The sequence below is a fragment of the Microtus ochrogaster genome, chromosome 2, assembly GCF_000317375.1.
Source record: "Microtus ochrogaster isolate Prairie Vole_2 chromosome 2, MicOch1.0, whole genome shotgun sequence".
Lineage (NCBI taxonomy): Eukaryota > Metazoa > Chordata > Mammalia > Rodentia > Cricetidae > Microtus > Microtus ochrogaster.
The window spans coordinates 57,911,209-57,933,796 of NC_022010.1; positions in this window are offsets into that span (position 1 = coordinate 57,911,209).

The window sequence follows — 22,588 nt, forward strand, 5'->3', positions numbered from 1 at the left end:
GATCAATAACTTTAGCTGCAAGCAAAGGAGATTTAGGCATCAGCATAAAACTTAGTAAAATATGGAGTCAGGAACCAGAAAGCTTAAAATACAGTTTTCCTCAACTGAAGACAGTTATGCTAAGTATATTCATTTAATTTTCTAAGCATGTTATTAATGTTTTGGAGTAAAATTACACTCCCTGTATATTAGAGAAAATAATATAGAAAATTAGGTCATTGACTTCAATAAACTTCTATTGAAGAGCTGAAGAATTCATCCCAGACAGATATAACAACTCAAGGGCTTAATGTAATCCCTTCATTTTCTTAGCACTTATATAGATCATTGACATGAGCCCACATAGAGTTTACTTTTCAAACACAGTTCACACAATAAATAAGGTGTATCATCAAAGAAATAATTGCTTGACTTTGTGTGTATGTATTCAGTGTTTATTTCTCTTTCCAGAATTGTAATATTCATAGCACTGTTTGAATACATAGACATGGGAACTTTGGTTATCCATAAATGTAGTGGACATAAATTAATTGCCTATTGAATGTCAAATGCTATTCTAGGAAATTAGAATATATTAGTAAGTGCGAGTCTCTTTAATTAAGAAGCATGGATTCTAATCAAAGAAAAAATATACTAAGCAAAAAGCACAAAGAATGTGTAACACACATAATACCTTGATATATAAGTACTATTGAAAATTCATCAAGATGAGAAGAACTAGGAGGACTAGGAAAGATTTTTCATTAGGTTTCATTAAGAGGGTGAAATAAGAAGAAGCAGAGACAGTTTGCTTGGAGATCACTGAAGGGAAATGATACATACTACAAACAGAAACTACCAGTGCAAAAGCTACTGTCAACAGAACGCAGATCAGGATATAGTCGTTACCTTTCGTTCAACCCCTCTTCCATCCCTTCACTCTCAGGTGGAATGACATTTCTTCTTTGATTATGATATATGTGTGTGTGTTCAGAAATACACAAATGCAACCTACTGAGTCCATTTTTTTTTTTTTGGTTTTTCAAGACAGGGTTTCACTGTGGCTTTGGAGCCTGACCTGGAACTAGCTCTGTAGACCAGGCTGGTCTCGAACTCACAGAGATCCGCTTGCCTCTGCCTCCCGAGTGCTGGAATTAAAGGCATGCACCACCATCGCCCGGCTACTGAGTCCATTTTTATTGTTGGTATTTATTTGGTTTTAGCAATGATAACTCTGCATTGGAGAGCGAATACAGAGCTCAAGCTTGGAATTGGCTACTTCCCTTTCTCCCAGGAGTCATTAATTTCCTGGAATTCTTTGTCTAAATGTTAGGACGCTGCAAAATTTCCTTCTTCCATTATTAATATGAGAAAAACGCAATTAACAGTCCGACCCAAATGCAATATGAGCCGAGCTGATCACCAGTATGGCAAGGTGTATGTGAAGATGCAAGAAACTGTTGTTGGCTCATTTTTACTCAGCACTCTTTTCTCTTTAAGGGGCCTGTCACCCTGCTCCAACATAAATCACACGAAGGCTTATTCTTATTTATAAATGCCTGTTTTTTTTTTTGGCTTATTTCTTTCCAGCTTTTCTTAACTTAAATCATTCCATCTATCTTTTGCCTCTGGGCTTTTAACCTTTCTCTATTTCTGTATATCTTTTTTTCCTTCTTATTCTGTGTGGCTGGGTGACTGGCCCCTTTTTTTCCTCATTCTTTCTTTTCTTGCTCCTCTTTTTTCCCCCAGATTTCTCTTCCTATTTATTCGCAGTGCATGCCAGCAATGACGATCATTTCTCCTGCCTTGTTATTGGCCATCCAAGTATTTATTATACTGATCAGGTTTGTTAAGCAGGCAAAGTAACACAGTTTCACAGAATTCAACAAATTCACCATAAAAGAATGTGATCAACTTTTGAATCATTAAAAATGTTCCATAGCATGTATAAATGTAACACAACTAAAAATAATATTTAATGACACTCTCATGTGGCATGAATAATTAAAAAAACCCAGAGTCAGGTATTGGGGTTCAAAGTGAAGATGAGAAAAGCAAAGCAGCCAGCCACTGGTCCTTTTCTCTACTTCAGACAGAAATGGAGGATACTGCCTCCACAAATCTTCAGACTGAGACTGAGATCTGTCTCCTCCTGTTTTATATTCTTCTCTAGTGGTATGCACCACCATCACCAGGCCTCTATGGCTAACTATGGTGGCTCCTGGGATTAAAGGAGTGTGTTATCACTGCCTGGATTGTATGATTGAGTAGCGTAGCTGCTTTGCACTCTGATCTTCAGAAAATCTTTATCATTAAAACACAGATAATATACCACTATATTTCTCCTTTTTTCTAAAATAAAAGGCTATAACTAGTGTAAGAAAAACTATATACAATAAGTTTATAAAATAAATAACTACAATGTACATGGGCAATAAGTATACCAACAATGTCTAGTCCATTGGCATTTGACAAATTCGGAGAAAATACTCCATTATTTATCCTATCTTGATAATACCAAAAGGTTTTGCCTAATTCACATTCTATTCAAATTTACATTATCAAATTATATTTTAATACTTCTCAATCTTTTTCACTTTATACCTCTTTAGTGAGCTTCTTTTCTGAGTCTGGTAAACAAGGAAAACTATAGCTATAACTATCTAGTCTTCAACTCCCTTAGAGACCTCAGAAGGAAATAATATTACCTGAATAAGTAGAAGTGAAAGCAAGTGACTTCCAAAAATGAGAGAAATGACAGAAACAACTGGCTGCCTGGACAGACATCCAACATTCCTCTGCAACAATGAAATATCCATCTTTAGCCTAAAGGCTTAGAATATTTGACAGTCTTTTCTATGAAGAAAGATTTTTGAAGGACTGTTCATCATTGTCTTGACAAGTTTTGGCAGTCACTCTCTTTTGTGACCTGCTTGTCCAATTAGGACACCATACTGTCAACAGTTGAGGCAAGAGCATTTTCTTACTCAGTGGTTTACCTTTGCCACAAAGAAATTGAATGCCATGTGGAGTTTCTACAATGCTCATTATCTTCTCTGAAATAGATTGGTGCTACCATGGCCAGACATGTCTCATTGCCATAAAAAAGAACATGTGTTATTTAAACATCTAAATGCCATATTGCAAATCTCTGAAGTGTTTGAAAATGACCAATCTATCTAAAATATATCTCTGTTTGACCTTGAAAACATACCTAATGTGACTACAAGTTTACTTGTAATAGGTGATTACATACTAATCTGCATTTGTTTATTATCTTAAATAGTTGGTAATAAGAACTTCCAGTGACTGGAAATTTGCATTACATTGTCAAATGGGCTGTATAGGTAAAATAACTTGAACAAGTTTAGAAATGTATGTGAAGTATATTTTAATAGAATTAATCTCAAATTTGTAACAATAAACAAAGTCTAATCCAATGCAAAATAGTTAAAACTAGTAGTTGCTTTCTTAAAAGGTAGATTAAATAATCTAATTTTTTATCTTATCATGTCTGCATTCTCTATTTTTTCTTTTTAAAGTAAAAAGTAGATTCAATAATCTGCCCTTTTATCCTGTCATGTCTTTATCCCCCTTTTTTCCTTTCAAAATTAGAACCCTGCATCCCTCCTAAATTGCACCTTTGGTGTCTCGTCGTTTTTTGTAAATCTATTTTATAGTCTAAAAATTTAATAGAATCTTCTCTTTGTATTATTTCAGAAGCCATTTTGAATCCTCAATTGGTAAAAATTTTTCCTTACTTCTTTAAAATTTCTTTCTAAAGTGTCTACATTTGAATCAGATAATAAAATGTCATCCATGTAATGGTAATCTATAAACTAAGGGAAATGCTTATGGATCATTTCCAATGGCTGCTGTACAAAATATTAGATACAGAGTGGGGTTATTTACCATTCCCTGTTGAAAATTGTCCATTGATATCTTTTAGCAGGATGAAAATTATAAGTAGGCACTGTGAAGGCAAATTTTTCTCTGTCTTTTTCTTGTAAATGTACAATAAAGAAACAATCGTTTAAATCAATAACTATAAAAGGTCATCCTTTAGACAACAGTGAAGGCAAAGGAATTCCAAACTATAGAAAGACCATTGGCTGAGTCACCTTATGAACAGCTCTTAGATCTGTTGCCATTCTCCATTTTCCAGATTTCTTCTTCCAACAACACATACAACAGAATTCCAAGAGCTTGTTGATTCTTCAATATACTGAGCATTTAGTTGCTCCTGCACCAGTTATGCTAAAGCCTGCAGTTTCTCTGATGTTAAGGCCATTTCACAGCCCATACAGGTAGGGTTATTGGTACCTATGGAAGATGAGCAGCTGTTGTGTTCTTTTATGTACAATGTGAATATTCTATGACTGTTCTTTATAAAACCTTCCAATATTTTTCCAAGAAACATACATTAATTTATGGTATGTTTCTAAGATTGGAGAATGCTAATCTGAGTATTCGATGACTCCAATAAATCATGTCTTCACAAATTCAAATTCATTGCTATGTTACCACATACGGCTTTAATTGCCTCTCTGGCCTTCAGGCCCTGTACATTTGACCCATCTCACACTCTGTTTTACCTGAGATAAAGTTTCAATCCCTAAAAACTGAACATTTATTTCCAGAAGAGGCCAATTTGGATGCCAAAATTTTGGTGAAATCATTGCTACATTCACACCTGTGTCTACCAGACCTTCAATGACAATGTCATTTATTTATAATTTTAATTCTGGTCTTTGTTCATTTATTTATATGCTTTCCAAAATATTTGCTCCATAGTTTCTCCTGAATGTTTTGTTCTCTTTTCATAGCTATTCTATTGTTCGTACAATAGGCATTATGTTCTTTTATTGCTCCTGGAAGGAGTTTTCCCTAAGGTGACAGAAAATGACTGAACTGGATTTAGTATAGAGGCTTGTGAAAGGCCCCTCAAGGAGTTTCCCAACATCAAAGGATTACCTTGAATGTCCCCTATGTACCTGTATTCATTAATACAATGCCTGCCTTTGGCACACTTCCTGAATAATCCAGAAGTAAAAGGTGTTACATCTGGACTATAGTTAGAAAACTAACATTGTTTCTAAGAATTATTATTTCTTTTTTATTATTTTTTTATTAAAAAAATTTCCACCTCCTCCCAGCTTCCCATTTCCTTCCCACTCCGCTCCCCCTCCCACCACTCCTCTCTCCTTCCCTCTCCAGTCCAAAGAGCAGTCAGGGTTCCCTGCCCTGTGGAAAGTCCAAGGTCCTCCCCCCTCCATCCAGGTCTAGGAAGGTGAGCATCCAAACTGGCAAGGCTCCCACAAAGCCAGAACATGAAGTAGGATCAAAACCCAGTACCATAGTCCTTGGCTTCTCAGCAGCCCTCATTGTTCGCCATGTTCAGAGAGTCTGTTTTATCCCAGGCTCTAAGAATTACCTGTATACAGTCCCTTTTAAGGTGACCTTCTTTGAGACAATTATAACACCTGACATTTTGATTTTTGATTATACATGTGATTCAATATTAATTGTATCTTGGATCCATTCCTCCAAAGCTGCTGACCTTGGCTTTAATGCCCTAATTATCCTTTTAAATTGAGAGTAAGCCTTTTTAAAATCTAGAGATTCAGTTATTATTTCTCTAGCTTCTGAATTTGGTATCATTCTATTTACTACTGAAGACAATCTTTGTAAGATATCTATGAAAACTTCTTTTAGGTCTTGTATGACTTTAGAAAATGATTCAGTCTTCTTCTCAATTTTCAATTTCCAAACATTCAAAGCTGCTACATGGCATAAGGCCAGGATATGGCTATTATATAAGGATCACCTTTCTATAGCAACATGATTTCCTTCTCCAAGAAGTTGGTCTTGGGGGATTTCCATATGTCTAGCCTTACTCTATTGTTCAATAGTCTTAACATTTTTCTGAACCAGCTACTCCATTGTAATTGTGAACCAGGCTCTGAAACTGTTTTAACCAAGTCTGTCCAGTCTTTAGGGATAATTCTATTACAAAATGAACACTATTTTAATATTTGTTTCACAAAAAGTAAAAGAAATTACCTGGCATGAATAAGAGGAAACACGAAATATGCAACAAACCCGCTTAGGAATTCATTAAAGGGGACATGTATAGGCCTGGGGAAGTCAGTGTGCAGATAGAGAGAGAGAGAGAGAGAGAGAGAGAGAGAGAGAGAGAGAGAGAGAGAGAGGAAGATGGTGCTTCCAGCTTTTAAAATCTGCCTAGTGCATGCACACAGGGGAGTGACGTTGCTACGTCATAAGCAGATGACAGGGCTCACACAGGCACACAAGGGCTTATTTTAGTCATACATGAATGATGTAATCCATGCCACACGGTGCGTGGGTCATGCGGGGCCTTTTAACATCCCCGGGGGCCATTAGGCACTTCTGCGTGAGGGCTTGTCTGCACATGCATGGGCCATAAAACCCAGAAGTATCAGCCTTACGTGGCTGAAATCATTACATATGAGAATACTGCTTCTTTGAATCTCCTTAAATCTAACACCGGCACAGAAGTCCAGTTAGCTATAACAACCACAGCCATTTGACAATTCCTGTAAGGTTACTGGGTATATTAAGGTTGGTTGTTTAAAAACCTCAGGCTGTTACTCCCTAACCTTATAATACAATGCTGAAACTGGTTTTCCTTTAAATTCCTCTATCTGGATTTGGATCTCTTTGTGATCTGTTTTATTAAGATTTTTTTGAGAACTGTATCTTGGCAGTCAAATCAAACAACTTTTAAAGAGGTAAACCAAGAATTATCAAAACAACAGCAAGAATTAACAAAATAATAATTAACAGTATGTCAATTCCAGTTAAATTGTTTATCCCTTCATTTGATAGTTTTGTTCTTAAATCATATATTTTGTAATCATGCAGAGACCTAATTTCTTATTGCAATTATGTCTTCCACTTTTTAACATGGAAAAATGCTTTCTCTTTTAACTAATTCCTCTTTTGACAAATTCTGAATTTTCTCACCAAATTTGCCACCAATGATGATGATGTGAGGCTTATTGTTGCTGCAGTGAGAGCCTGACAGAATTCAAGGCGGCTACGTAGGTTGGTAGCAGCCAGAGAAGGGGATTCAGGAAAAAAAAAAAACTGGCAGAAAAGAAAAAAGGAGAACCTAACAGGTAGGGTGGTGACTCCAACCACATGTAGCATAGGCCTATGCTATTAACTGCAAAGTCAAAAGGAAATGGCTTTTTCATAAATTCATACCCCAAAAGATTGGAACAGAGACTCAAATAACCAATAAACCTCGGCTGAAGAGTTGAGTTTTCTTTCTATAAGACATATAAAAGTAGCCACTTGTGAGTCAGGCATGGTGGCACATACTTTGAATTTTAGCAGAGGCAGGTAGATCTCTGAGTTTGAGGCCAGCCTGGTATACAGAGTAAGTTCTAGGACAACCAGGGTCTTAATAAAACAAATAAATAGTGAAAGAAAAGAAGGAAGAAAGGAAGGGAGGAAGGAAAGAAAGAAGGGGGAGGGAGAATGGAACGAAGGAAGGAAGGAAGGAAGAAAGGAAGGAAAGAAAGAATTGGCTAATTGCATTATTTAATATATCTTCATTACAACAATAAGTTATGATTTCTTGTAAATATATACCTTATCACTCTTTAAAGGAGAATAGATGTATACAAAAATCAGGTAATTCCATCAATTAATGTAGCATTTTCCTATAGAAAACAAGATTTTCTGTATTTTTCTATGAAGAAAAGGAGTCAGGTAGTGTCTGACTAATTGATGTCAGAATTCTCTTATGGTAAACCTCCCAAATAACTTTGTGTTTTTCAATATCTTCTTTACAGAATGTTCTTAAAAGCTGATACAGCGGGAGGAAGTAGAACAGCGAATCGGGATTTTACAAGTGATGTGGGCAAGGTCAATGTGAATGAAAGCAATCCTCATTTCCTATTAAGAAAACACTGATCATTGGCACGAGGAGGACAGAAGTCCAATTCTCTTCAAGTAATTAAATCTCTACATCTGATGTATTCTTCTCATTTCTCCTGGAGATCTGGTATATTTTCTTTTGCCATAAATTGGACCCTACCAAAGGTCAGTGAGAGTTCACAGGGAATCATTTCCCTGGCATCTAGACATAGAGAATGGGGTATTTAATTGAAATCAAATCTAAAGAACATGCAGTAAAAACACAGAACTGCTTTATTTCAATAACACTTTATTAAGTGTATACTGACTTTATTTCTGTTTGAGAAAAAAAAAAGGGTTTTCTATTTCTTTAAATATGTTAATAATCTGGCTGAAGTTGGCAAGAGACACATGTACTTTCCAGACTGGTTAGCCGATTACCTCTGTTTGTCTTGCTTGTGGAACATGAACACAGATATAAGGAGAGAATCCCTTTGTAGATTCATCTGCATCCATAGTACTGCTGATAGCACAGCTAATGCTGTGGTATTATCTGCCTACATGCTTTCTTCTCACTGCTTTGTAAATAGGACTCTCTATCTGAGAACAAATCAAAAGGACAGCAATGCTTAGAACTCAAATCTCTTGTGTTAAGACATAAACTCTTTTGATTATGTAATATTTCCACAAAACCGTAGCTGCCCTTTATCCTGTAATCCTGAATTTGTTAGTTTGAAAGAGGCAGTCTACCAGTTAAAACCGATTTCCAATGAAGTCATTTATCTTTTAAAACAAAGAATGAAGTATACCAGGAGACAGAGTTCAGTGGTAGGACAGTTAGTTGCTTACCATACTGCGGAGATGACTCCCAGAAAGGCACAAGATTGACTGGGAAAAGGTGAGGCAAACCTTTAAGCCCAGCACTCGGGAACAGGGACAGATGGATCTCTGAGAGCAAGAGGAAAACTGGTCTACAGATCGAGAGTCAGGATGGCCAGTGCTATACAGAGAAATCCTGTCTTGAAAGAAAAACAAATAATAAGACAAAACAGAAAACAAGATACCAAAACAAAAACAAATTAAGAAAAAATAATTTTATAATACCAAGTATTTTGCAACCCCCATCTAGTAAATAAACATTTAAATAATATAGAGAAATTAGCATTTATATCTTTAGACTGTAGTCATATGAAACACTCTTTCTTCTTGCTGAAGACCCATGTACTGTGGAGTGTAAAATCTCCATCCTTCTGTCTCATGTAGAACTTGAAGAATTTATAAATCTCTGTTCAGCAGATAGCACACTTATTTTGAAAGATAAACTGATAAGTATGAAAAAATATTCTTAAGACTAATGTTGTGGTGTGGTGAAAATTTTTTAAATTTGATGTTTTTAAAAATTAATTTCATAACCCTGTCTCGAAAAACCAAAAAAAAAATTAATTTCATTTTTATTTTATGAATAAATGTTACAGAGCCAAAGAAGAAAAATATACAAATTTACTTTCATAACTTTTGAGGTATAAAAATAAAGATTTCTTTACTACCATATTGTAAGACTTACTTACAGTTCAGTGTATATTCAGCCAAATCATTCTTGTCTTTTTTCTGTCTACAAAGTTCTCTTAACTGTTCCTATACTTTAAACTTTCCATTCAGGATCATAAGAAAATCTCATTCTGTTGCTTTAGCCATTCAGTTTGTTTTTCTCTTTTTACTGAGTACATCTTGTCAAATGATGTTGTCTTTGGAAAAATAAAGTAAAAGCATTTGGGTCTGAGATAATAATTTGCCTTGGGTCCAGAAAGCAGTTTTTCAGCATTTTGTGCAATAGGTTAAAATGAATAATTTATTAGTGGAAATAATAACTATTTATATACTTTAGATATTTAATATATTTTAGATAAAATAGTAGGTATAGTTACTGGCAATCTACTCTCTTCTGTTTTAATTTAATCAAAATTGGATAATGGACTGGGCACAAAGCATTTTGGTGACATTTTCCTAGCTTGGAAAAAAAAACACTTGGCATTACAACTAAAAGTAGGTATTATCTTTAAACCACTTAAATTGAGTATTTTTTACTTCTTTGGGTTTCAGAAAGGGTAAAGTTCTCATCTTTTAATTTTACCTTTTGAATGTCAGGAAACAGTTTGAGTCTAAGTATTAGATGTTGAATGACATCTCTCTTAATATATACATACACACACACACACACACACACACACACACACATATATATATATATATATGTTGAATTTTTAATTCCTAGTACACTAGGGTATGACTTATAGGAAGGAAATGAGGTCTTTAAGAGATGACTAAGTTGAAATATAGGCTCTAGTCAAACAAAACACTCTAAGCAGCTTGAACAGCGTGCTCACAAGGACAGAAAATCTGAATATAGAAATGCACAGAAGACCTTGTGAAGACAAAGGGAGAGAATGAGAAGATGCCTGTCTACAAGACCAGGGCAGGGGTTGCAAGGAGAAATGAGTTCTGTTGACTCTTTGTCTTGAACTTTCCAACCCCAGCATCATGAGAAAATCTCATCCATTGCTTAAGCCTTTCTGCATGTAGTCCTTTGTTAGGGTAGTCCCAGGAAAGTAAAACAAGATAACAGAGAATATTCTTCGGTGTATACTAATATTAGCTCTCTAATAAGACTGAGTTTATACTAATATAAGGTACAATATATTACAATCAGAAACAAGAAAAGCAGCATACTTAATAATATTCTAAATTTGTGGTTTGCTGTATGAATAGGATAGATCTGTGGAAGATAAAAATACAATGTCACTTATGGAGACAGAGTTGTAAACACCCAGCAATTCTACTGGATGAACATGAACCAAATAACTGTGGCAATCAGCATTAAAGGCAGTCTTCTCGAGAGCATGTGAAGATGAGTGTAAGCAACACATGCAGAAAAACACAAAACACTACAAATGTCATTTAATATTAATTATTGGAAACCACAACTTGTCTAGAGATTTAAGCTAGTATGTTGGTTAGGTATTGACCAGATTTCAGATATATCTGAATTTTAATTCTAGCTCTAATATTAACAAACTGATCATCTGGTCACTAACATTACCCTATTTATTAAAATAAGATATTCATAGTACTAAACACACCAGAATCTTTTACAACTCAAAGAAATAATTAATATACACTCCTTAATATAAAAAGCATTCCTAAATAGACATTACCTATTTATGTCAACATATTATTCCTACGTTTGTGAAGTGTGAAGAACTGAGAAAAATGGATTTTAGGATCTTTTCACTCCCTAGTAGCAGCTGCTCTATTCCCTAAGACAATCCGTTGCTTTTTTATTGTCAAGGGTATTACAGAGGCATGATTAAGCATGAGTAGATTGCCTGTTCACTGGAGGACCCACTACCATCACAACACATTATTAAGGACTTCATTTTCTTGAGTCAACTTTGAAGAATGACAGCTTATACTTAGTTCACACTCCTGCAACTCAACTTGCTGTTTTAAAATTGATTCTATCCATCTTGTGAATTCATGGATGATGTCTTAGAATCTAAGTCAAGATCACAGTAACAGCTTTTTATTGTATAAACGTGAAGTACTGTTGTCAACAGAATGTTAAGCAAAAGAAAGTCAAATCAACCCAGTGTAGCTTGAAGTCAAAGAGAAGTGTTCTGCTTACCTGAAATTAAATATTACCACATGTTCTATGAAGACATTGGTGATTTAAAAATGTTGAATAAATTAGTAGAATTAGGTCCCACAATGTGAACAGACCAAGGAGGTGTCTAGAATTAAAATCTTCCCATGACTTCCTATCTGTCTGAATACATAAAGGTAGTATCAGCACTTTTCTTAAAATATCAGAACCTTGTTTTTTGTGCACTGTGAAATACCTTATTGGAGTAAAATTGTAAGAACAGTTCTTAACCCCACAATATTCAACACACACAGATGTACACTCACACACATTCATTCATTACCTACTTGTAGGATGGTGAGGTTGGATTGCTTTCAGTATTTGAAGGCTATAAGGTTAGGAATTCTTACTTCTATTCCTAAGCATCTGAAATCTTTGGTAATGCAGAGTGTTCTAGGTCTTCAATTCTCACTTCTCTATCTTTACCTCCATAGTTACACAGAACACTAAAGGTTTTTGAAAATCATGAAATTTGCAGGCAAATATATGGAACTAGAAAAAAAACCTCCTAATCAAGGCAACTAAGCCTCAGAAAGACAAATATGATATGTACTCACTTATAAGTAGATATTAGCTATTAAGGATTCAAGCTTTAAATCTCTAGAAAGCAAAGGGAAAATGCAACGCATCTTAATTTTTAAAGGCCTTATTTAATTTCTGTTCCATTTCAGAAATATATTTTCTCTGTTCTCTTGATATATTTATTGTTCTCATTTCTCAAAGCTAAATAAAATATTATCTTCCAGATATCAGATTGGATGTGGATGTACTTTATTCCATGTGAGTGTTGACTTTCTAGTGACAATCAAAAATATAATATAGTGACAATCAAATATATGATAAATCATGTATATGTCAAAGGAACCAGATCAGAAGTGAAACTGCCCAAATTATCCCCAGATGTTTGGCCAAGAATATACAATGCTCACTCACTCTGTTCAGATCTCCTCATTATACCGATTCCAGAAATCATCAGGGCTCTTTCTTCAGTCCAAAGGTGACAATTCAGACACAAATAACCAGCCATTATCTTACAAATGAAGTATAAGAAAACATAAAAAAATAGTGCATCCAATATGGAAATTAGAAGCAATAAGCTTTTTTTCCCGCACAATGAATGGCATCCTCGAAGCTTCAGATCATGAGTTTTAAAAGAAACAAGTTTAAAACAGGTGCATTCATCTGTAGCTTGTTTACTTATCATGATGTTTGACCTTTTCAGAAAGAGCCTACAGTTTTATAGTATCTACAGTGGAAGAAGTGGATTCTTCATCTCTATCACCATAGGAACAAACACATTTAAAATGGTGGTCAATTATAGGGTGGCAAATTCTCTTTGTGCTAAAGAATCCAGTTCAGTATCGCCAGGAAGAATCATGTCCTCATTTTTCTCGCATCTTCCCATCAGATATATGCTGTAGTAGATTTAATTATATCTATCACTTCAGCAATTATGTGCATGTGTGTTTTCTAGAGGGTTGTGGACTGGCTGATATGGTGCACAGCTGTCGCAGGCTAGGAAGAGCATTTCCTCTGGGGTCACTAACTATTCTGCTAGTGTTTGCCTAGTGACCACTGTCAGCTAGATGTCCCTAAATGCTTCATAATAAAACCAAGAGGTGCAATGCTCAGCAAATGAGCAGATGCTCCAAGCTGGAGCATCTCTTTTCCTGGGGAAAAGCCTGAGGTCTCATGGAAGAAAGAGACGGAGGAATCACAAACAGAATGTGTTATTCCTGACAGTATCCGTTCCTTCTTACCTCCTGTTTTGTATTTGAACATTTTATTCTATGTAAGGAATTTTACTAGTAATAAGAGGATGAAAAATCCAACGGGTAAATTTTGAGAATGGTTTTCTCTTTGGTAAGGTAAACAGATACTCTGTGCCATCTGAACTCACCTTCCCAAATTTCAAAGTGTTGGTATTTGTGCTCATTGCTACATTTTGCAGATAGTAGGATTCTATTAGTACATTGTGTTGTTATTGATCGGGCTTTGCAATGCAGCTGAAGCTATCCCTGAGCTCTCCATCATCATACCTTTGCCTCCTGAGTGCTGGAGTTACAGATGTGTGCCCTCACCACAGCCGACCTATTATTTTCTTAATTTAAATTAAATTTTTTCATTTATTTTAATTAATTTTATACTTATAGAATGCTAATTTTCAAGTTCTGGGTATTTTTCAAAGTTTTTTAATGTTTATTTTGTTGTATAAGTGTTTTACAAGCATGCATGTCTCTGTGCCACTTGCATAGTCCAGAAGATGTTACTGGTTCTCCTGGAATGGAGTAAAATACAGTTGTGAGTTACTATGCAGATGCTGGGAATTAAACCTGAGTCCTCTAGAAGAGCTGCCAGGGTTCTTAACTGCTAACCCATCTCTCTCTCCCCTTACTTCAGCATTTTCAAGCATCATTATATAATATTTATTCTTATTATTAACCACAATTATATTCAATATACAAAATATGTAACACATTATTGTCAACAATACGATGCTGGAAACAGTTAAAGTTTCAGTTTATAATGATGTGGTAAATCCATGTAATGACAGCATATAAGAGCCTTAGGCAAGAATATGAAGCTCAACTGAGCTACACAGCAAGTCTCTATCTCAAAAAATGAATGGTTAACTTGTAAGATGATTAACCATAGAACTCCACTTCCGGTCATCCTATGGGTGAGATGAATATGTCAGCAGAAACTTGAGGTTCATCCACAAAAGCAGGATATTGAACAGTTATTCACAGTTAATTTCTGTGATGTTTAAAAATCACATGTTATAAAGATCACTGACTAGATGGGATAATCCAGGAAGATATTAAGTTGGGAATTCTAATAGAGATAAGCTATCATGCACAGGTAAATATTACAAGGAGTATCACAGAAAAATACCAATAATGACAATGCAAAGACAGCCTAGATTTTATTCTGTATTTTCCTCTCATGTGTCAAATGATACAGATGTTATATCCATGCATGGTCAGAGATAGTTGTTACTGACTGAAGCATTGAAACCCAGAAGGTCATACACCCATAAACACAGAGGTTACTCACAGATTAGTGATCTGAAAGGTTGATTATGTGTTACTTAACATCAGCTCTCTCTCTCTCTCTCTCTCTCTCTCTTTCTCATTCTCTCTCTCTCTGTCTCTTTCTCTCTCAGAAATAGAGAGGGTGTCATTAGTATGGTTAAAATGTATTCTTTAGCAGGCTTTTAATTACATAAATTTACATTATACTGTTTTTCTTAATAACAAATTAAGGAAATTTATATGTATAGTGGTTTTGGAATTATTTAGTGTCTGACCTTCATGTTCACAGTTGTATGATCAACACCAAACATAATGATCTGTAATTCACAGAGGTTCGATTTTCGATTAAATAAAAAAGTGAATGAACACTTTTTATTCATAGTCTACGATAATGATATTTTGTCAACTATTCTTGAAGCATGACTGAACACACTAAGGAAAGGAATTTCTTGGGGAGTTTGGTAAAATGATCAGTCTTTTTTTTTTCTGAAGTATATAACTGGATTTTATTGTATAAGGCTTTTGAGTCATCATTGAATTCATGCAATCTCATTGTTATACATACAACCCATGGTACATAAACCCCATTGAGTACAGCAAAACTTTGATAATCATCTTCGGTGATTTCATCTTAATTCTCTCACCCTAGTCTTTGGAAGAGGCTAGAAAGCCCTTAGCAGCAAGCAGTCTGAAGGCTCCATGGATGTGGCTTAGGATAGTAAATTACTCAAAGTCTGACTGGTGCTATCTAAACAGCAAAATGACACCAAATAGTGTTTTTTTTTCTTCCCAAAGGAAACTATATTTTTAGATAGCCATTAAGTGACAATATTTATGAATAGATATCAATGTCTATGAAAATTCATAAACAAGTTTTTATGTATACTAGCGGCAGGAGAAGGAAATGATGTTATTTTCATTACATGCTTTCACAAGACACTATCCTCATGTTCTATGTGAATGAACATACATATTATATACATATGAACATACAATAAAATACATATTGTTTCAACAGTCACGTTTTATTTGACCAAAATAACTTATAGTCATATGTTTCCACACTCTAGTTTTATTCTAGGTACCCTTGTCTTCTTGAGGAAAATCTTCACATTTTCAAGTGAGAAATAATGCCAAGATTACAAGATACTCCAAAGCTAAACCTAGGAACATCTATGCAGAAAACAGAAATGCTATCCACATGCTTGTTTTTATGCATTGTAAAATTATATCAGTGTTTTATTTAGATTTCTCATAAATCAAAATATTTTGATTATTTTTATTTACAAAATTAAATGTTTTCTATATAAGTTGAAGTAAATCATACCCATGCTAATCTTATGAAGAGGAAATGAGACTAAATTTACAAAAGAATTCCTCACAGAATCTGGGATGTGGTGGGTGGTTAAAATATGGTAGCTTAACTTCCATTTAAATGTATTGTATTTGTGCTATGTATATGATGGGGAAAGATAATAAATTTAAAGACCTTACATAATTTTTCTGGGAGTAATATTGAAGTAACCTTACAAGTGAATTGACTAATAGCAAGTTCATTATAGAACTTACTCAATAGTAGTTGGCAGCTTAAAACTCATTATTACGAATTGGCTCTTGGTTATAAATTTTACATCAAAATGGAATCAATATGTTGTAGAAAAATACAGTCAAAATGTCTGCATGATTTTACTAGTAATCTTTAATACCATAATACTTATGTAGCAGGACAGAAATTAAGATGTGTTTTCTTTATTTCTTTTTTCTGCATGACTGGGTCTTGCTATGAAGGTCTGATGGCCTGGAATTTGTTGTGCAGAGCAGGCTGGACTCATTTACAGAAAGGTCCCTGCCTCTGCTCCTCCTCCCAAGTTGTGGGATCAAAAGTAGGTAACAGCAAGCTCAGCGTAATATGTATATATCAATCACAATATCTAAACTATGAGCAAATATAAGAAATACAAATTAATTGAAATTGTAAGTAAGACCTGAGTTTTACTTCTACATTGAAAAACTCAACCATAAAAATAATAAACCGGTGTAGGAGGTTCTTCTATCTATGTGTTGCTTTTATTGATTTAACAAGTAAAGAAAAATGCTTTGGTCTAGAGCAAGGCAAAACTTAGCTAGGCAGGGAAACTAAACTGATGCTGGTAGAAACAAGGTGGAGTCGGTGAGAAGCCATGGAACCTTTCCAGAGACAGACACCAAAACTTTACCTAAGCCACAGACTCATGGTAATACACAGATTAATGGAAATGGGTTAATTTAAGATATGAGTTAGCCAGAAATACGCTTAAGCTATTGGTCAAGCAGTATTACAAATAATATGGTTTTTGTGTGATTATTTCATGGCTGAGCAGCCAGGAACAAACAAACGGCCTCCTACAGCAAATTGGTGTGCCAACGTGGGGCTGACTACACCCACATAAAACCTGAGAAAGCTTGAAAAGTAATTATAGACAGAGAAAAATAAAGTTTATCCACATTTTTATTTTTTGGCTGGTGGCATCCTGCAGCTCCTTTAAGAGAGGTTTTCCTGATTCAGTGGTATAAGAAAAAAAAAAAAACTGTGTGTTTTTGAAATGGTTGCTTTTTTGGGCCATACTGCCAGCATGAACTCTGGCTCTTCCAGGAGGCCTAGCACTTAAAGGGAGTTTGTGAGCACAGTGCTACAACTTCCTCAATGGCAACATAGACCCTCTGTGTGCCTGAAAATGGAACAATGTGAATGGTTCTCAGAGGCAGTGAATGTGTCTTCACCATACTGGTCTGCACGGAGGAAGCAGGCAGGACTGTCTGTGTGTTGCTTTTATTGATTAATGAATAAAAAAACTGCTTCGAGCCTATAGCAGAGCTAGGCAGAACAAAGCCTGGTGGGACAAACTAAACTGAATTCTGGGAGGAACAAGGCAGAGTCAAGTAGAAGGCATGTAATCCTTTCAGGGACAGATGCTGGAATTTTACCCAGTAAGCCACAGCACGTGGTGATACACAGATTAATGGAAATGGCTTAAATTAAGATGTAAGAGTTATCCAATAAGACGCTAGAGCTAATGGGCCAATGATTTAATCAATACAGCTTCTGTGTGGTTATTTCGGGCCTGAACAGCCAGGAACAAACAAATGACTTCCTACAAAATAAACCAATTTCATTCATCTTTGAAAACTCTTGATTATTTTAGCTAAGAATACTGATACCAAGACCTCAAATTTACTCGTGTCAATCCAAAACAATACTGTATTTCAAATTAAATGTTTAGTACTTTAATCAACTTAGTATTGTTTTAATATAGAATAAGGTAAAAGTCCCTATTTCTTTTAACATTTATTTGCTTACTCAGCATCTTATGCTGAGTATTCAATCAGACAGCATTGAATAATGTTGCTTTACATTAATTTTTTTCTATTAGAGTATTGAAGTCCACAATTTCCATCATTTCCCTTCAAGTTAAAATGAAAATACTGATTTCTCTATGTTACTTTATGTGTCTTAAATACACTTTGCCAAATTTGTTAAGATTCCTGCTGGGTATATGACTGTGATTTTATTGAATCATATGCAGGTTGGATGATGAGTTATATCATTACATTTCTTCTTAAATGTTGCTGTGGATTAAGCTCAAAGATTTGCTAAACACTTTGCCACTCAACTGTGTCTTTAGCAGGAAAATTACACTATTTTTAAATTCACAGGCATGGATGTCTTTGCATATATAACTACCAGCCAGTCCACAAGCACACTAGCCACATCCCAAAGTTATCTGTCACTGTTTTTATTACTATTGACATCAGTATTTTGTATGTGTGATAAGAATATTTAACACGAAATTTGCTTTCTCGGAAACAGGTTTAGAAACTGGTGTAGTTTAATCAAGGTACTGTGTTGTTCAGGTCTACACAGCATATTTTTCTTGTATGAGATAAAATATACACCTGGGCCATTTCTTTTCTTGAAAACAAACTCTCTACTTCCTGCAAGTTTGAATATTTCAGATTTTGATTGTATTAAGATCCAGGATCTGTCTTACATATGTGATTTATTGCAATTACTACAAGGACTTCCGGGTCCCTCTGTGTTATTTCAGATGGCTTTTTCTTCTTTGTCTTCCCTTCAGTTTGCTAATGTACTGTTTCTATTCAAACACATCCTGCAACACAATCTGGGGACTGTATACAGTGGATCACTATGACCTAGATTAGTTTTAGATTAACATATAAATGCAAATTTACACTGCCTGTGAACTTTCAGGGGCAATTCCCATTTTTCCATCTTATGTCCATGTATAATTGAGATTCATATGATTAATAATAAATAAAATAAGACGTTTATAGAAAGGGACATGGCTGGAAAGCAAGAGCTTGCATAGTCAACGACTGCAGGATCAAATACAGAACTACCCAAATTTTACCCCTATATCCAAGTTCATTCTCTTGAAAACAATAGAATAAAACCTCAAACAAAAGTCAAAACCTTGGCTATCACCACTAATGTGGCTTGCTCCCCCCTTGTAATGCATTCTTGTCTTTTGTATTTTTTCCCTTTGAAGTATTTGTTTTACAATGTGAGAATACACTAAATTATCATTGGATGAAGATTAAATGCTTACAATTAAAATTTCTTAAATATAATCTTAAAAACCTGGAAATTAATGGAATCTTATGTCCACTAGGAAATAAAAATAATATGTTTAGTCCAATTAAATTACATCATTTCCATGTAGCTTCAAAAAACCTATTCAGTTCAACAAAGAAAACAATCGAGTATTGACGACATTTAAATATTTTTAATTTATTTTTTTATTGTATATGCTTAAGTGTTTTGCCCACATTTATGAACATGGAATCCTTGTAGTTCAGAAGAGATTCAAATCCCCTGGAGCTAGAGCTAAAGAGAACTGGCAAGTTTCCTCATTGGTGTGGTCTTCTGCGAGAGCAGAAAGTACACTTTAACCACATAGTCATCTCTGCAGTGGAAGACCTTGAGGTGGGGACAGACAGGAGAAGATGGGTCACTGCAGTGTCTTATCCTGATTAGTACTGCACCTCTCTCTGATTTCCTGATTACAGACACAATGTTGCCAACCAGTCCATTCTATTGCTGTCATGTCTCCTCCACAATTGTGGAATACATTGCTTAAATTACAAGGAAAAATGGACCACTCGTCCTGTGATTTGTTTCTTCTTACAATAACAATAGAAGCATGCCTGTCCAATATTCTGTAGCTTTTTACGTAAATATGAGGCTGTATGTGTCTACATTCCAGGTCAGATGGAAGCACAAAAGCTGTATCCCGTAAGTAAAGTTCCCAATTTAATATGCACTGACTTTCACTATAGCATGAAAAACATTTTTCAGACTTCAGTTTTGATTCGAACATCCTATAAATCTTATACAGTATAATTATCTCTGAACATCGGAAATTAAAAAGTCAGAAAAATAAAAATCTCCTCCCATAGGCAATATTTTAATCAAGCATATTTTTCTTTCAGCTTCCTCTCTAGCACAGTTGTGGGAATCAAAGAAAGAAAGTATTGAAAATTCACATGGTGATTGACTGGTAGTTCTTTGTTTTTAAGTTAATCTAAGGTTATTTTCAAAGCTAACAGGAAGAGCATTTTCTCTTATTTTAAAAGAATCCTTTTCTCCATTTTTTTTTTTTTTTGTGCTTTTTACTCTTAGAGAGCAACACACACTCAGAGTCTGGATTCATAGGTTGGAAAACATAAAGAAACCATTTCCCCTAATGAATAATTTTATAACTCAAAAAGGACCATATGTTTACTCATAGATACAGATGTCAGAATAGGTGAATTGTTTGGGGGAAGTGTCTTTCCATATTCTTTAAAACAAAGCTGGTAAAAAAAAAAGTCTCTTGACTTTCAGGATTTATTTAGGTTTGCTATCAAGCTCAAATTTTAACAAACTAGTTTAAATTAATGTCAGATTTTTAAAGGCAGTGGATGGTACTTGGAACAGTCTTTAATTGATATGGAAGAAGAAATTGCTTTAAAATTATTGACTCAGCATAAGTCTAAAGGTGTGCTTCTGGAATCTTATCATCACTGTAGCTTTTCTATTCTTAGCATCTACTAAGGACTTCAAATATTTTAGATTCGTGTCTGATATTTGTACAATTTCAGTCACTTCCTCAATACATCAAAAAAGGGTCGGCCTAACATTTCACTAAAATTTCTTAAGTTATGTCTGTTAGGACTTAATTACATTGTTTGCTAAAATATAAGACTCTATTTCATATGCACAATCATAGGAGAGATAAAATTTACTATTTCCAAAAATTTCTTGAGGCAAATTCTACATCGAATCCACAGAGGAAGCCTAGAAAGTGTAGCATAAAGAAGACATTGAAGTACCTAGGCTATCAAACAAGGCAAGGTTCATGTCAGCCAATGTGAGGATAGACAAAGGATGTTGGATGCTCTGTGAAGTGGAGAAGCTTGCCCACTGGAGGTGATTTTGGAAGATGGCTAGAGGTGGTGGATAGAACTGTGAGCAGGTGTTCTCTGTGAGAGGTTGAACAGAGTAAAAGGAAGATTTAGTTCATTCTGCAGGGGCTGTCATTCTGGATCAGATTACTGATTCATAAACTTTGGATACCATCCCATAGCAACAGGGGTATGACCAAGAGCTTATCAAGAAGTCAGGGCTTTCATCAGATTCTAAGCCCAATGAACAATGAGATAGAAAGGAGACCAAGATTAGACAGGTAATGGGAAGTCTGAAATTTTAAAATACTATTTCATCTATTTTTTGAGATTAAAATATAATTACATTACTTTTCCCTTCCCCTTCTTTCCTCCAAACCTTCCCATATCCCCTCCATAAGTTGTTTTTACAAATCATGGCATCTTTTTTTCATTAAGCTTTTGTTTTAAACACACACACACACATACACACATGTATACAAAGTCAATTTTAAAACTTGATCAGGAGAATGAAGAGATGGTTCAGTGGTTTAGTGATTTCAAAGGACTTACCTCAGGTTTTCTGTACCCAAGTCAGGTGACAGACAGCTGTCTGTATCTCTGGGATTTCAGGTACCCTTCTCTGGCTTCTAGGGACACTGTAAGTACATGGACAAACTCATACACAGACACATACACATGTGCATAATTTAAATTTTCAATCTATAAATATTTAAATAAAATTGTGTTGTCATCATTATTATCACACTGAGATATAAAATTGCTTGCATCTCTGAGGTACAGTGCAATATTGGAAAGTCCATTGTTATGTTGATTCACAAATAATACTTTTTGTCTATCACATTCTTTTCATACGTTCCCAGGACCTGTTAGCAGCTGTAGTTCCCAGATTGTACAATATATCACTTAATTTTATTCTTCTTATCTGAAGGTTTATAGCCTTTGACCAACATCTCACAATTTCTTTTCATCCTTTTAACCCTTGGTAACTACTAGAGTTGGAAACTAGAATCTCAACAAGAGCTAGACAAATACTGTCCTAGTGGGCTGTAGCCTCAACACTCAGTTTACTGTTTGTTTGCAGACAAGGTTTCACTAATTTGCTAAACTTAGCCTTGAACTTATTCTGTAGCTCAAGAAGGGTTTGAATTTGTCATTTCCTGCCTAAGCCTCTTGAGTGGCTAGATTAGCAGGCTTGTGCCACCAGGCCCTACTGCACTTGTATTTTTCTTCTCTATTTCACTTAACAACACTGTCTTCCAGATTCACCCATATAATTGCAAACAACATAGCTACCCTCTTTTTAGAACTCAATTATATTCCATTATATGTGAAAATAGGGATATATGTTTTTGGCTTTTTGAAAGATTTATTTCTATTTCATGTGTATGACTGTTTGACTGCCTTTATGTATCTATATCACATTATACCAGGTACCCAAGTGATGTGGGAGTGTCATATATCAATCTGTTGATTTCATTGGTTAAGGAATAAAGAAACTGCCTAGGCCCCTTGATAGGCC